The 13,248-nt window shown below is 39.7% G+C and overlaps 1 pseudogene; it reads left to right on the forward strand.

Moving 5' to 3' along the window:
- The first annotated feature begins 1,138 nt into the window (after positions 1-1,138).
- Positions 1,139-6,237, forward strand: LOC122917987 (annotated as a pseudogene).
- Positions 6,238-13,248: the final 7,011 nt, after the last annotated feature.

The raw sequence follows: 13,248 nt of genomic DNA on the forward strand, positions 1-13,248 counted from the left end.
TACTGTGAGCTATTAAAAGAGTAAAGGGAATCTATACCTGCTAATATGTGAAGATCACCAAAACTATATTAAGTGAACAAAGATAAGATACAAACTAGTGTTTATCATATACTTTCATTTGTGTAAAGAGGAGCATATTTTATATATCTGCATGTGTGTGTATGCATGGCAACATTCTAAAAGAATGCACAGGAAACAGATGCTTCTAAAGTAATATGCAGGAAAATGTTTCTCTGAAATAGAACATAGGAGTCTAGACTGGGGAAGCTATTCTTTTCATATAACATTTGTGCTACTTAACTTTTTTCAATGTATTTATTATTTCCCTAATGACTCCTTAAAAATTCCCTCCTCCATGTACAATGAAGATTTTATCAGTCAACCAGTTTCCCCAGCAATGTTCCAGGGCATCATAAAGGGTAATGCAGAATGACCGTAATGGAGATCAGAGATCAAAAATTAACTCTTACTCCTTCACAATTTCCAGAGATCAGCCTAATGAAAAAAAGGAAAATATGAAATAAAACTTGCAAGTTACCTCCTTACATCCTGACACTGATACTGTGGATTTTCAACCCATGCAGATGAAAGAGATTTAGTTCATGATCCTAAAAATCAGTGTTTAATGCTTATTTGTGCAATTCTTTTCTTGCCATGCTTTTCTTCCTCAAAAACTGCCACTGATGATGTACTCCCGCTCCTCCTCTGGAAAGACTTTCTGAAGCATTTGCCTCCCTAGCTTGGATAGAACGTTCCAGAATGCTTGTGCCTAAACCTTACAATGAACAGACACGACTTTTACAAGACGTCCTCACTTCACAGTATTGGAAGAGTGGACTCTTTGCTCAAGAACAAGGTCAACTTCATGCTGGAATAATGAATATATTGATGAAAAAGCTTTTGTTCTTATTGTGAGAGCCAGGAAGTTTTTAAAATTTTTTACAATACTAACTAAGCATCTCTTGAAATCCTTCCTTCTATATTCATGTGGGAAAGAGAAGAACAACCACCAACAATGCCTATGTCCTAGTACTTGGATGTGTGAAAATGTCATGTTACATAACAAATTATGGAAATAAATTATGTTAAATTATTTTAAGGCTGCAAATGGAAGTAAGATTGCTGATCAGTTGCGAAAATGGGGAAATTACACTGGATCATCCAGGTGGACCCAGTGTAAAGTAAGAATTCTCAAAGCAGAAGTGGAAAGCAGAAGAGGAGTTAGTTTCAGACTGATGTGATGGGAGAAAGACCCGATTCACCATTGCTAGCTTTGAAGAAGACTACGAGCCAAGGCATGTGGACAGCCTCTAGAAGCTAGAAAAGACAAGGAAATTGATTCTCCCCCTGGAGCTTCCAAAAGGAATGTGCCCTGCTAAGACCAGTATAGCTCAGTGGAACCTTCGTCAGATTTCTGACCTACAGAACTGTAAGGTAATGAATGTGTGTTGTTTTAAGCCACTAAGTTTGTGGTCATTTGTTGTAGCCACAATAGTAAACTAATGCAGTATGTTTATTCATCAGTGTTTATGATATAGCACACAGGGATCTCATATTTAGGACATAAACCAGTTTCATTGACAAGCCTGGAAGAGAAACCTGAGACACAGACTCCACAGGCACATGATCAAGTCAAATCACTTTTCCTCAAAGAAACTGGAAGATAGAAGTCCTCTGAATAAGGGCGCCTGGCTGGCTCAGTCAGTTAAGCATCTGCCTTTGGCTCAGGTCATGATCCCAGGGTCCTGGGATTGAGTCCTGCATGGGGCCTGTTTCTCCCTCCCCCTCTGCCTGCTGCTCTGCCTACGTGTGCTCTCTGTCAAATAAATAAATAAAAATCTTAAGGAAACAAAAGTCCTCTCAATAATGAAACCACACAATTAACTTCAGACCCAAGAATGGATCATGCTTCAACTGGATGCGAAAGAAGTTGTGTGTAAGAAAAACAATGAAGTTATGCTATGCACAAGCCTTCTATAGGGCTTAGCTATAGGGGCTGCACTGTAGTCCTACTACTTTACCCACCCTACGTGAAACATACTAGGGATTTCTTCTTTTTTTTAACCTGGAAGGTTGACAGATGCAGTATCTATTTCATCAAGGGTGAAACAGGGCAGAGGTGGAGACTACTAAGAATGATACACACAACATTATTTAGCATAACTCAATAACAAAAAAATTTTCCAAGAAAAAGAAAGATCCATAATTGATTATATCAGTTGTATTAACCATTTCAGGGAAAGAGTAAGCGCATAAGAATGGCTGAGAATTCAACCAATCTAGCTCTCCTTATAGCTATATGAGAGCTGCTTGTACCATATCAAATACCACTTCCACTATTATCAGTTAAATGTGAAGAAATGCAGGCAAGAACCTTGTCTGAGGTGTCATCACTTTGTCCTAAGGCTCTAAACTGTTCTTCTGAAAGAATGGTGTGGACAGCTAGTGTGTCTTGAATTAGATGTTAGAAGCAAAGTGGATAATAACACTCACACTTTTTTTGTGGTTACTTAATAGGTCATCCCTACATTTAACAGTAAGTGTTAGTCCTGCTTATTTTTTTTAAATAGCTACATCCAGACTTAAAAGATAACTTACACCAGAAGTTATTTATTATGCCAGTCTATGTTCATCACTTTTTCACTCATTTATTGCACAAAAGGTTGTCTTTTATTAGCAACTGTGAAGCTGCACACAGTGCATTAAATTAATAAATGAGATGTTGGCGTCACTATCACAAAAGGTTCAGAGGAAAGCTGAAGAGTATGGCATTACCATGATGACCTGCTGTGATGGTGAGCTCCCCAGGGGGCAATGGGCCACAGAAAAGCCATTAGGAAGCTCTCCTTCAGGGACATGTTGTTGTTTCTTACTTAACCACTTAAAGAATGATCAGAGCCACAAAGTCAAGGAAGCAATCACTCTTCTCTATTACAAAGAATGAAATGGGAGTCTCTGGGCTCTTCCACAACCATTTGTACGCAACCTTGAGAAAGGCTTCCCCATGTCTGGTTGGAAAATTACATTAGCAAGAGAGAAAAGGTTTTACAAATGCCAAGGGGTGCAGCAGTTCATTATTAGCTTGTTTGCTCCCATTTTAAGTTCCTATAGTTTTGTGTTTCATCCATTTAGAAAGAGAGGAGGCTCTGTTTTCAGGGGGGTTAGAGAGCAGTGGCCTGAGGGACGAAGATGGAGAAGGAAGGGAGAGTGCAGCTTCACACAGAAGATTTCTGTAAAACAATCTGAGGGGTTTGAAGTGGCGGGGGGGTGGGAGGTTGGGGTACCAGGTGGTGGGTATTATAGAGGGCACAGCTTGCATGGAGCACTGGGTGTGGTGAAAAAATAATGAATACTGTTTTTCTGAAAATAAATAAATTGGGAAAAAAAAAGAAGATTTCTGTAGCAATAACAGATTTTCTTACAAAGCTCTGTCATTCCTTGTTTGTTTGTAATTGCCGTTCAAACTAAAAGAAACAAGCAAGGGAATCACAAAATTATATATATGAAGATATTTATCAGAACCACATTAAAACTACCTTTTAAGAGATGATAGTAAAGACTATGAGAAAAGAATTTTTCATCAACTCTGGGAATTTGCTTTGTTGCTATTTCTGTGCTTTTAGTTTTTGGATTCAGTCTTATGAGTGGCTATTTATTTATTTCCTTTGTATTTTATAATATACGTGTGTATGCTGTCTGAGGCATCAAACATTTTATGATTATGAGTACAGTTGACAAGAGCCAGATAATGCTAGCCCAACAGCCTTCTAAGTGCTAATATACTATAATAGAAAACCAATTTGTTCAGACTTTTAGCAAAGTAAAGCACATTTTTGTCAATATTTTAAGTGAGCTGGTACAGGATGATTCCTCAAGGACATTAGCCAATTAATATTGCTGACGTCAACGGTAACCATGGTTTAGATTTACGCTATCACGTATATAGGTTAGGGGAAATTGGTATTGAGTCATTATCAAAAGTGAACCCCAGCAAGAACTGGTTATATTTGATTTATTGCATGGCTACAGAATGTACCTCTAATCTAAGCCAGAAATTTTCCAAATTCATGCTGCTGGTCAAAAGAAATCTGAGATAAATCGGCATAAATTGCAATTACTAATGTAAGACAGTTAAAAGCCCATAAATCAGGCATGAGCTAAGTCAGCTGGTTAGGTCTATATGAATACATAGTTAGAGGTATACATTTCTTTTAGAAATCAACTTATGGTAAAAAGAAGTTTTGGAAAAAAGTACATAAGGAAAGTGATTTTTTTTCCATTTTTTCTCCTTTCAGATCTAAAGTAACATTTTTTCTTCTGTTTAGGAATGTTAAACTATAGTATGCTTGGTTTGTCTCTCATATCAGTTTTTTCTTATTTTTGAAACACTAATATCTGGAAATGAAAAAAAAAACACAGGAAATTTCTCTAATGGGGAGGGGACTGGAGGGAAAAAATCTGGCAAATTATCCTATTTTTATTAACAAAACCTCACATCTTTCTGTATATATATATATATACATATTTCTAAATGTGAAATTTTTCCAAGGTGTCAGTTTTCCTTTGACTCAAGTCACAGTTATCCATGTGTATCCAAACACCTACTTATTTATCTTAGAATTCTTGTTTCTAATTAAATTGCAAAGGGGCAAACATTTCAAACCTAGAGCAGGGTGTTCTCATCTATTATTGAAAGAACATGGTGATCTCTAAATACATCCATACATACACACAGAGAGACACATCATGGACTCAGACCCATGGAAAGGTTGCAAGTGTTTGCTCAATTACCATGAGCTAGGAGAGGGACAGTAACTACTTACAGACTTCAAAGGTTATCATCCCACAAAATAAATTAAAGCATGGGTTGGCTGACTTTCCAGAAATGATGGATTGTGACAGGGCCGAAGTTGGATAATTCTCCTCCTAACAGTGGGTCTTTCCAGCCTCAGAACAGCTTTTTGTGAATTGGAGATAGGAGCAGTTTGAAAGAGAGCTGATGGAAGGAGCTGTCCACCATTGTCTCCCCTTCCCAGTTGGAAGCAAGATCTGGGCTCGAAGTCAAACTTAAGTGATCACAAATATTCCACAGAACTAGAGATCAGAGCATTCAAAACAATCCTGTCCTTTTACATGCTAAGATTTATTTGAATATACATCTCCTTGCCCAAGGATAAGCTCAAAACAACAAGCCTAAAATGTGTGTGTCTTGCAGAGTTTTGTAGTCTTCAGAGTAAGTATGAAGCAGAATCCTGAATATGCAAAGATTAAGATATTAACTATTCTTGGGGCGCCTGGGTGGCTCAGTGGGTTAAGCCGCTGCCTTCGGCTCGGGTCATGATCTCAGGGTCCTGGGATCGAGTCCCGCGTCGGGCTCTCTGCTCAGCAGGGAGCCTGCTTCCCTTCCTCTCTCTCTGCCTGCCTCTCTGCCTACTTGTCATCTCTCTCTGTCAAATAAATAAATAAAATCTTTTAAAAAAAAAAAGATATTAACTATTCTAGGATCATGGCAAGACTAGCCAAATACTCTGAAATTCTAATCAATTAAACTGAACCATTCTTTATTATCAATTTACTATTCTTTAAATATAAGGATTAATAAGACATAATTGAAGTCGATTTGGTACATAATTAGTTCCCCAAAATATGTGGTCCTAAAGTGATGGCTGTGAACTAGAAATCAAAGGAAATTCACTGTCCACCCTAGCAAGAAACCAGTTTTTCACTCAGCCAACAGTCGCTTGTTCATACAGTCATATCACCGGTAAGTCACCCAATATGCCAGGGAAGACTTCCTAGCTTGGTTGCCAGCTAGCGAAAGGTAATTTTAATTAGCATAAGGCTCTTTAGGAGACAGCTGGTCTGAGAGCACAGCCACCATCACCATGAGCTACCCAACAAGCTCAAGAGTGAGATGACCCAGGAGGAGCTACAAATGTGGCAAGAGGAGGAGCTTAACACAAGTCCATTCTCTGCGCTCACACAGTAAGTAAGAAATAACATGTAAGGGCTCATGAACTGTGGAAATAAAAAGGAGCTCCTGCTCTGTATGAAGGCCACTGACAAGCAATGCAACACAGGCTGGAGAATGCGAAGGTGATGCAGACCAAAGACCCCCCATGCAGCAAAGGTACGAAGTCCAAGGCAGACAACGAGGACCGCTATGTCTCCAAGATGCTCCTGTAAAGAGACTCGGTCATCATGGTCCTACAGAACCCACTCACTGACGGCAAGTAGGGGGCTCCACCCTGCTGTCAGAAATCACTCTACCATCCTGCAAAGTCCTGTCCTTAGTGATGGAAGTAATACAATCCTGTGTTTTTTCTTTCTAAATACACAAATAAATAAAATTTTGAAGGAAGAAAAGACGGAAGCAGAGGGAAAAGGGAGGGAGGGAGAGAGGGAAAGAAGGATAATGAATATACCTGCTTAAAAAACCAAAATGTGGAAAGGACAGCCTTAGAGGTGCCTGGTACCCGGGACTTCAGTGATACTTCCCGGTATTTCTTCTTGTGATGTTTTTCTCTGTGTGCTGGCTTCTTTCTGAACAGCATTTCCAACAGGCATGAAGGCTGGCTACCTGTAGTTTCAGACTTCTATCCTTACAATCTCAGAAACCAAAGTTTCAAGCTCTGGTTAGAAAAACCCCAGGAAAAATCTCCTTGTCCTGGCTTGTAACAGGTGCTCTCCCTGAGATGAATCTGTGGTCAACATCTCACAAGCAGTTAGCAACTCCCAGAGTAGAACATGGCAAGGAGGAAGTGGAAGAGAAGATTATTATCTCCAAGAGGAAAGAAGGCTCCTGTGCAAACACAACAGAAAATGTCCACGCTACCCATTCAACCTATAACATTTACAGATTGTGAAGACAACTTTAACTTGAGAATTGGGAAAGATAATGGAAGTCTATGGCTCCCGCTTTCCACCACTGTGTTCAGTTCTGGGTACTGTGTTTTGTTTGTTTGTTTGATTGACTGATTGATTGATGAGAGAGAAAGAGAGAGAACATATAAGCAAGGGTGGGGAGGCAGAGGGAGAGGGAGTGAAAGAATCCCCAAGCAGCCTCCACACTCACTGTGGAGCTCAATCTCATGACCCTGAGATCATGACCTGAGCTGACAGCAAGTTAGACATTTAACTGACTGAGCCACCCAGGAGCGCCCTCGGGTACCATGTTTTAAAGGAGGCTGGACAAATTAAAGGAGAGTCCAGAGAAGTGATGCCATTTGAAGCTGTACCTTACAAAGTTTAGTTAAAGGAGCTGAAACTTACTATCTTGCAAAAAGGAGGACTAGAGAAATGCAGAGGGCAAGGGCACTCTTTCGTGAAGAGGAAGGAGCATATATACTCTATGCTGTCTAATTATATACCTACAGGATTCAGAAAGGTAACATAAGGATACGAAACTAGTCAGATGTCTGACTAGTGTATGTGTGATAGTTAATGCCAAGTGACATCCACAGGATGTGGAAACCCATAGGGACTGGAGGGCTGTTGACAACGGCAGAGCTTATGCCCCATCTAAAGGAAGCAGACCCCACTCAGGTCCATATCAATGTTGCCCTGTAGGAATGTAGGTGCAATACTGTAAGATCTTTCCTTTTCTTTTTCTTTTTAAGATTTTATTTATTTATTTATTCATTTGACAGAAAGAGACACAGTGAGAAAGGGAACACAAGCAGGGGGAGTGGGAGAAGAAGAAGCAGGAGCCTGATGCGGGGCTCGATCTCAGGACCCTGGGATCATGACCTGAGCTGGAGGAAGACACTTAAAAACTGAGCCACACAGGCGCCCCAAGATCTTTCTTTTTCAAGAAGAGCCAGAAAGTCTGATTTTTATGTGAAATTTCTCAGTGTTGTCAATGTTGGCTGATTATTTTTAAAAACATCATGTGGGCCAAACAAAATACAATGTTGAAAGGGATTCCCCCTTGGGGCCTCAGTTTGATATATCTGCTCTAGAAAGTAAAACTAGAACTAGTGGATCAAAGTTCTTAAGAGTCAAGTATTTAGACTTTATAACTTACATATAGTTTATAACAAGAACTCAATCATGATGTAGTAGATGTTTTATGAGGTTGTAAGCACACACTAAATAGAAGTTGATGACCATTATTAAGGAATATTGTAGAAATGAATCCTGTATTAGGTGGTCTGACTACTCATAATAAAAGGCTACAAATTGCCTCTGAAATCTTTAAAATAAGATCAGGAAATATTCTCTGAAAGAGATTCTAAAGTAGAAGACAACATCTGAAGACTACATAACCTACTTTGGATTTAAACACACTGTTGAGACAGTGGAGAAGACCAACATAACACAATATCTCTAAGTGTAGGCAAGAAAGACCACACTGACAATACATATATAATACATGTCCTGGCAATGGGATAGGATTTTAATGGAGAAAAATCCAAATCTCTTTCTGTGTAGCTCCAAGAAGAAAAGGGGGGGAAAAAGTCTTCCTAGACCTGTGACATGTTTTAGAATGTCTGCACTGAGGAGAGTGTGGTTTTGGGAGATAGGTGTTCTGGATTCTTTTTTTTTTTTTTTTTAAGATTTTATTTATTTTATTTGACAGAGAGAGATCACAAGTAGGCAGAGAGGCCGGCAGAGACAGAGGGGGAAGCAGGCTCCCTGCTGAGCAGAGAGCCCGATGCAGGGCTCGATCCCAGGACACTGAGATCATGACCCGAGCCGAAGGCGGCAGCTTAATCCACTGAGCCACCCAGGCGCCCCAGGTGTTCTGGATTCTTATCCTTAGTCTGTTACTCTTGAGTCATATGACCATGGACAAATAATATCCCCCACTCTCCAAACAATTTGAATGACTTGCCATCATTTCAAATTCAATATTGCTAAAATAATACTCTCCCTGGTTTTTTCTTCTTCAGCTCCCTTTATTGATTTCCTCATGTCAAGGGAAGCAGCAAAATCTGACCTCTTCCCAGAATCCAGTGGCCTATCAATTGCCCACTGTCATGAAGGGAAGTCTCTGAGATGATATCATGAGCCATGAGCTAAAGAAGAAACTCAAGTTCTTGGTATACTGAACAAGGTAAGGAATTTTCACTTGAAACCAAAAACAATGAGGTACCCATAATAAGGAAGCAGGTCAATGGCTGAGCCACAGGACTAGTAAAAATGTACTATGGATATTATAAACAACAAACAAAAGCTCAGAGACTACCTCTACAGAGTCCAGATAAGTTCTGAGACAGGGTCTACCTCTTCACATTTTTGTCTGTAGGATTTTGAACAAGGAAAAAGCTTCCATCTTCTAGTGGTAGCCGTGTCCCTCAAACTTCAACATAAAGTATGTATTTAACAAACTCGGTGACAACTTCAGATACATTTTTTAAAAGATTTATTTATTTTATGAGGGGGTGAGGGGCAGAGGGAGAGAGAGAATCCCAAGCAGACTCCCCAATGAGCACAGAGCCCAATGCTGGGCTCGATCTCACAACCCTGAGATCATGACCCAAGCTAAAACCAAGAGTTGGATGCTTAACCAACTGAGCCACTCAGGCACCCCTTTAGATATGGTCTTAAGAGAGAAAAGATGATCCTTATTAAAAAGCAGCTATGTGAGTCCTAACAATGCCAGTGCATAGCCTGGATACATTTAATTATTTTTTAAGGTGACCATGGAAAAATTAGTTGAAGGGGATAATGAATGGTCAGTGTCACCTTAACATTTGTTTAAAAGTGGTACACATAAAATTTATCTTCAAAATTTACTGCCAGATTCATTTCCCTTTCTGCTAAAACATAACAAAGATGCCACGAGACTAAAATGCTTAGTTAGTCTGAGAGGTCGTACTGTTTCTCCTAGTATGTACAGAAGCTAAAACAAAACAAAACAAAACTTCTTCAGACAGTTAAGGTCACACAAACAGTTGATGACAAGCTCTTACTAGTAAAATGTTTCTGCCTTTCTCGGTAGGATTGCCCAGCTACCATATACATGATTTGACTAATAACTAATTAATAATACACAATGCCTGCATTTTAACTGAGAGGCAGTGTAGCAGAATGGATAATAGCCTGACTTCCCGGAGCCAGGCTGCCGGGCTTGAAATCCCAGTTCCACCACCTACTAGCTGGTAAGTCTCTTAACTTCTGTATGGTGTCCTCCTCTATAAAATAGTAACATACATGGGTAGTGAGTAAATAATATATAAGACAGGGCTTAACATATGGCTAGTATTAGGTAACTGTGAGTTATTATTATCTCCTGCTCATAGAGTGTCCTGTAGCTATTGTCCTGTCCATGTCCTGCCTCCATGTGTCCTGTAGATATTTGTTAAGCTCCTTCCTCTGTCCCAGACACTGTACCAGGCACTACATCAGGCACTGGAATATGTGTAGCATTTTCTAAACTAGCAGCAGGGTTTTCATCGGTGAGGCCATGCATTCTCAAGTACAAAAACTAAACAGTAAAGTCGAAGGAGGTGCAAGCCTCCTCTTATCTAATTAAATGCATAAATTAGATACTACACTGAGTATATTTCATAATCTGTTTGCAAAATTTGTCATTAGACAGTGACCAACTCAGGTGGCTTTTTGCAACATCTATGTTAAATTTGCATCTGGCTTAAATTTCTGTATTAGATGATGCTTCTAATTTGTGTTTTGGGTTAAGGCCCAGCTCCCAATGTGTGGACAGAGAGTTACGAATGAGGAGGTTGTGTTATCAGAAGGCGGGGGCGGGGTGGGGAGAGGGGGTAGGAGGGGAACAGAGTTTCGATGTGAGTGTGGTGTGCCAGTTCTCATATGTCTAGATCCCAGGCCAAAATCTACCCTCAGTTATGCATGCACAGCTTTCATTGACGTCAGTAAGAACTGTGCTCATGTAACAGAAGGCAGAAATTTGGCTCTTTGATTTTAATAGAATTAAATGCCAAAAGTTTTGCTGATGCAGGTTGCAAATTTAAACCCCAAAGGGTCAGGAAAATGCAACAGAACATTGTTCTGTTGGCAATCTCATCTTTTGCACTGGCCACGTAATTAAGCAAGACCTGAATTTCTCAAGCCTGACTTGGAAGTCCCTGATACTATTGTGCCTATGAGCTGTGTGTGGCCTCCAATTGCAGTAAGACCTTTAAGTATGATTCCAAGATTTTGTCTGTGGCTTCAGATAAAAGGCGAACACATAGCTTGAATTCATTGTCAGTTGCAGGATTCCATTCCCGGTCTCAGTTTTAACAATGCTGAAATCAGTTGGTGGTGCCAAACAGACTCCACTCCCCACCTTAGATGACTGGAGAACTATGTAATGAAATTTGGGGACTTAGCATTCTTGGAGTATTCAGTTTACGTTTCAGTCTAATTTATGTACAGACATATCCATAGCTCTGTCTTAATATTTGTGTGGTTTTTAAAATTTAATTTTATGCAGTGATGTTAACAATGGGATGCCCCAGACCTGAGCATCTGGTAATAAGTTTCTGAGCAGTAAGACATAATTCAAGAGAAATTATCACCACCCACCCCCCACTGCAAAAAAAAAAAAAAATTAAGAGTGGAGATGTTTTTGGTTCCTTTAACTAACTACTCAGGGTTCTGTTGTCTGCTTTGGGTCCAGAGAAGTAGCCTTTCTCTTGAATGGTTATTGAGAACTTAAATGGATACATGCCTAAGTGTGTCTCCCATCCTATGAGTTTCCTTGTGGATGACATGACCTAGCAAAGCCTTCTTGGCCACTTAACACTTCTCATTCCCCCCTTTTCAGGGGAGTAGGTTATATGAATGGTAAATCTGGGAACAAAAACAGAATATAAGCTCTTTGGGATCTTCCTGGCTGCAGACAGCGTATATTCTGTCCTGCTCCCATGGTACGAATTTTGCCCCTGAGAAGGGAGGTAGCATTATCTCTGACTGAGGTTGAAGTCTTATCTTCAGAAGATTGATATTCATGAATCTATCATACATAAACCACACTCTCCAATACCTTCAGAAGCAACAGAGCTGCCATCTTGACATTTTAATGAAGGGGCATTAGTGGACAAGTACCAAGAAGTTACTAGCTAATGTCTGAAAATGATCAATGAAAAACTAACAGACGAAGAGTATTAGAAGTAAGGAAGCAAGTGTGAAGGGGAAAAGAAGAATTTGAAAGTGGCTGCCCTTGAAAATCAGATTGGGAGAAGTGATATGGGGGTAGGGCAATAGGCCACTATCCTTCCTCACTGTCCTTCAACATTCAACTTCATTTTGACATTTGGTAAACAGTTCCTGATTCCACACTCACTGTGTCTTGGAACAATAACATATCAGAGTAGCAAAGACTTCAATAGATTTTCTCCAGTGTTTTTCAAATTCAGAGTCCCAATTGGTTAGTGTGTCATGGAATCAATTTGTTGGATTGTAACAAACATTTTAAAACTGATGCAATGCAGTGAAATAAAAGCAACAGATCAGAGGGCATTGGGATCTGGATCACAATATAAAATATATTTTTATTGTGGATTATAATAAAAATGTTTGGAATCTATTCAGTTTTTCCAACTTCCTACTTAATCCACAATGAGTTTCCTTAACTGTAATACCCATTTTATAGACCAACCCAAGCAGTTCTAAATGAGAGTATGCATATGGAAATGTTTGGAAATGATAAAGCTAAAACCACATTTAAGGTATTGTTTTGATTACATCATCATCATCATCATCATCATCATCACTATTATTCTTGTCATTAGAGAGATGTCCAAGTTAGCTGACTTTTAATTCTGCAGCACGTCAACATGAAAGCAGCCATAACACCAGCCTATACCACACTCTTCTAAGAAGCAACCAATAGCATGTGGTATATGAGCCAGAGCCCCAGATCAGTCAGAGGTAGTACTGACCTGATAGCGTATTTAGGCTGCATGGAAGGGTAATGGTTACAACAGATCTTGGAATTGTATATACTGGGATCCAAATTTAGCTCTGCCCCTGATGAACTACACACTTGAGACAAATTATTTAACTTCTCTGAGTCTTGGGATAGCATCATCATCATCAATGTAATCAAAGCAATTACTTTTGTTTTATATTCTGGAAACACAGAGAAGAAATGTTCACTCTCATTAGAAAAACTGCAGGGCCAATGAAGAGACATAGGAGCTGCCTGAACTGAGAGACAGCAGGGAAAGGAGGAGAAAGAGCAGATCCAAGCCAGCTCTGCAGTCACCAAAGCATGACCTGTGCAAGACGCCAGTGAGACCCACCCTGTGGGACTCTACGGCCCATACTGGCGGTAAC

This window comes from Neovison vison, chromosome 10 (assembly GCF_020171115.1).
Source record: "Neovison vison isolate M4711 chromosome 10, ASM_NN_V1, whole genome shotgun sequence".
Lineage (NCBI taxonomy): Eukaryota > Metazoa > Chordata > Mammalia > Carnivora > Mustelidae > Neogale > Neogale vison.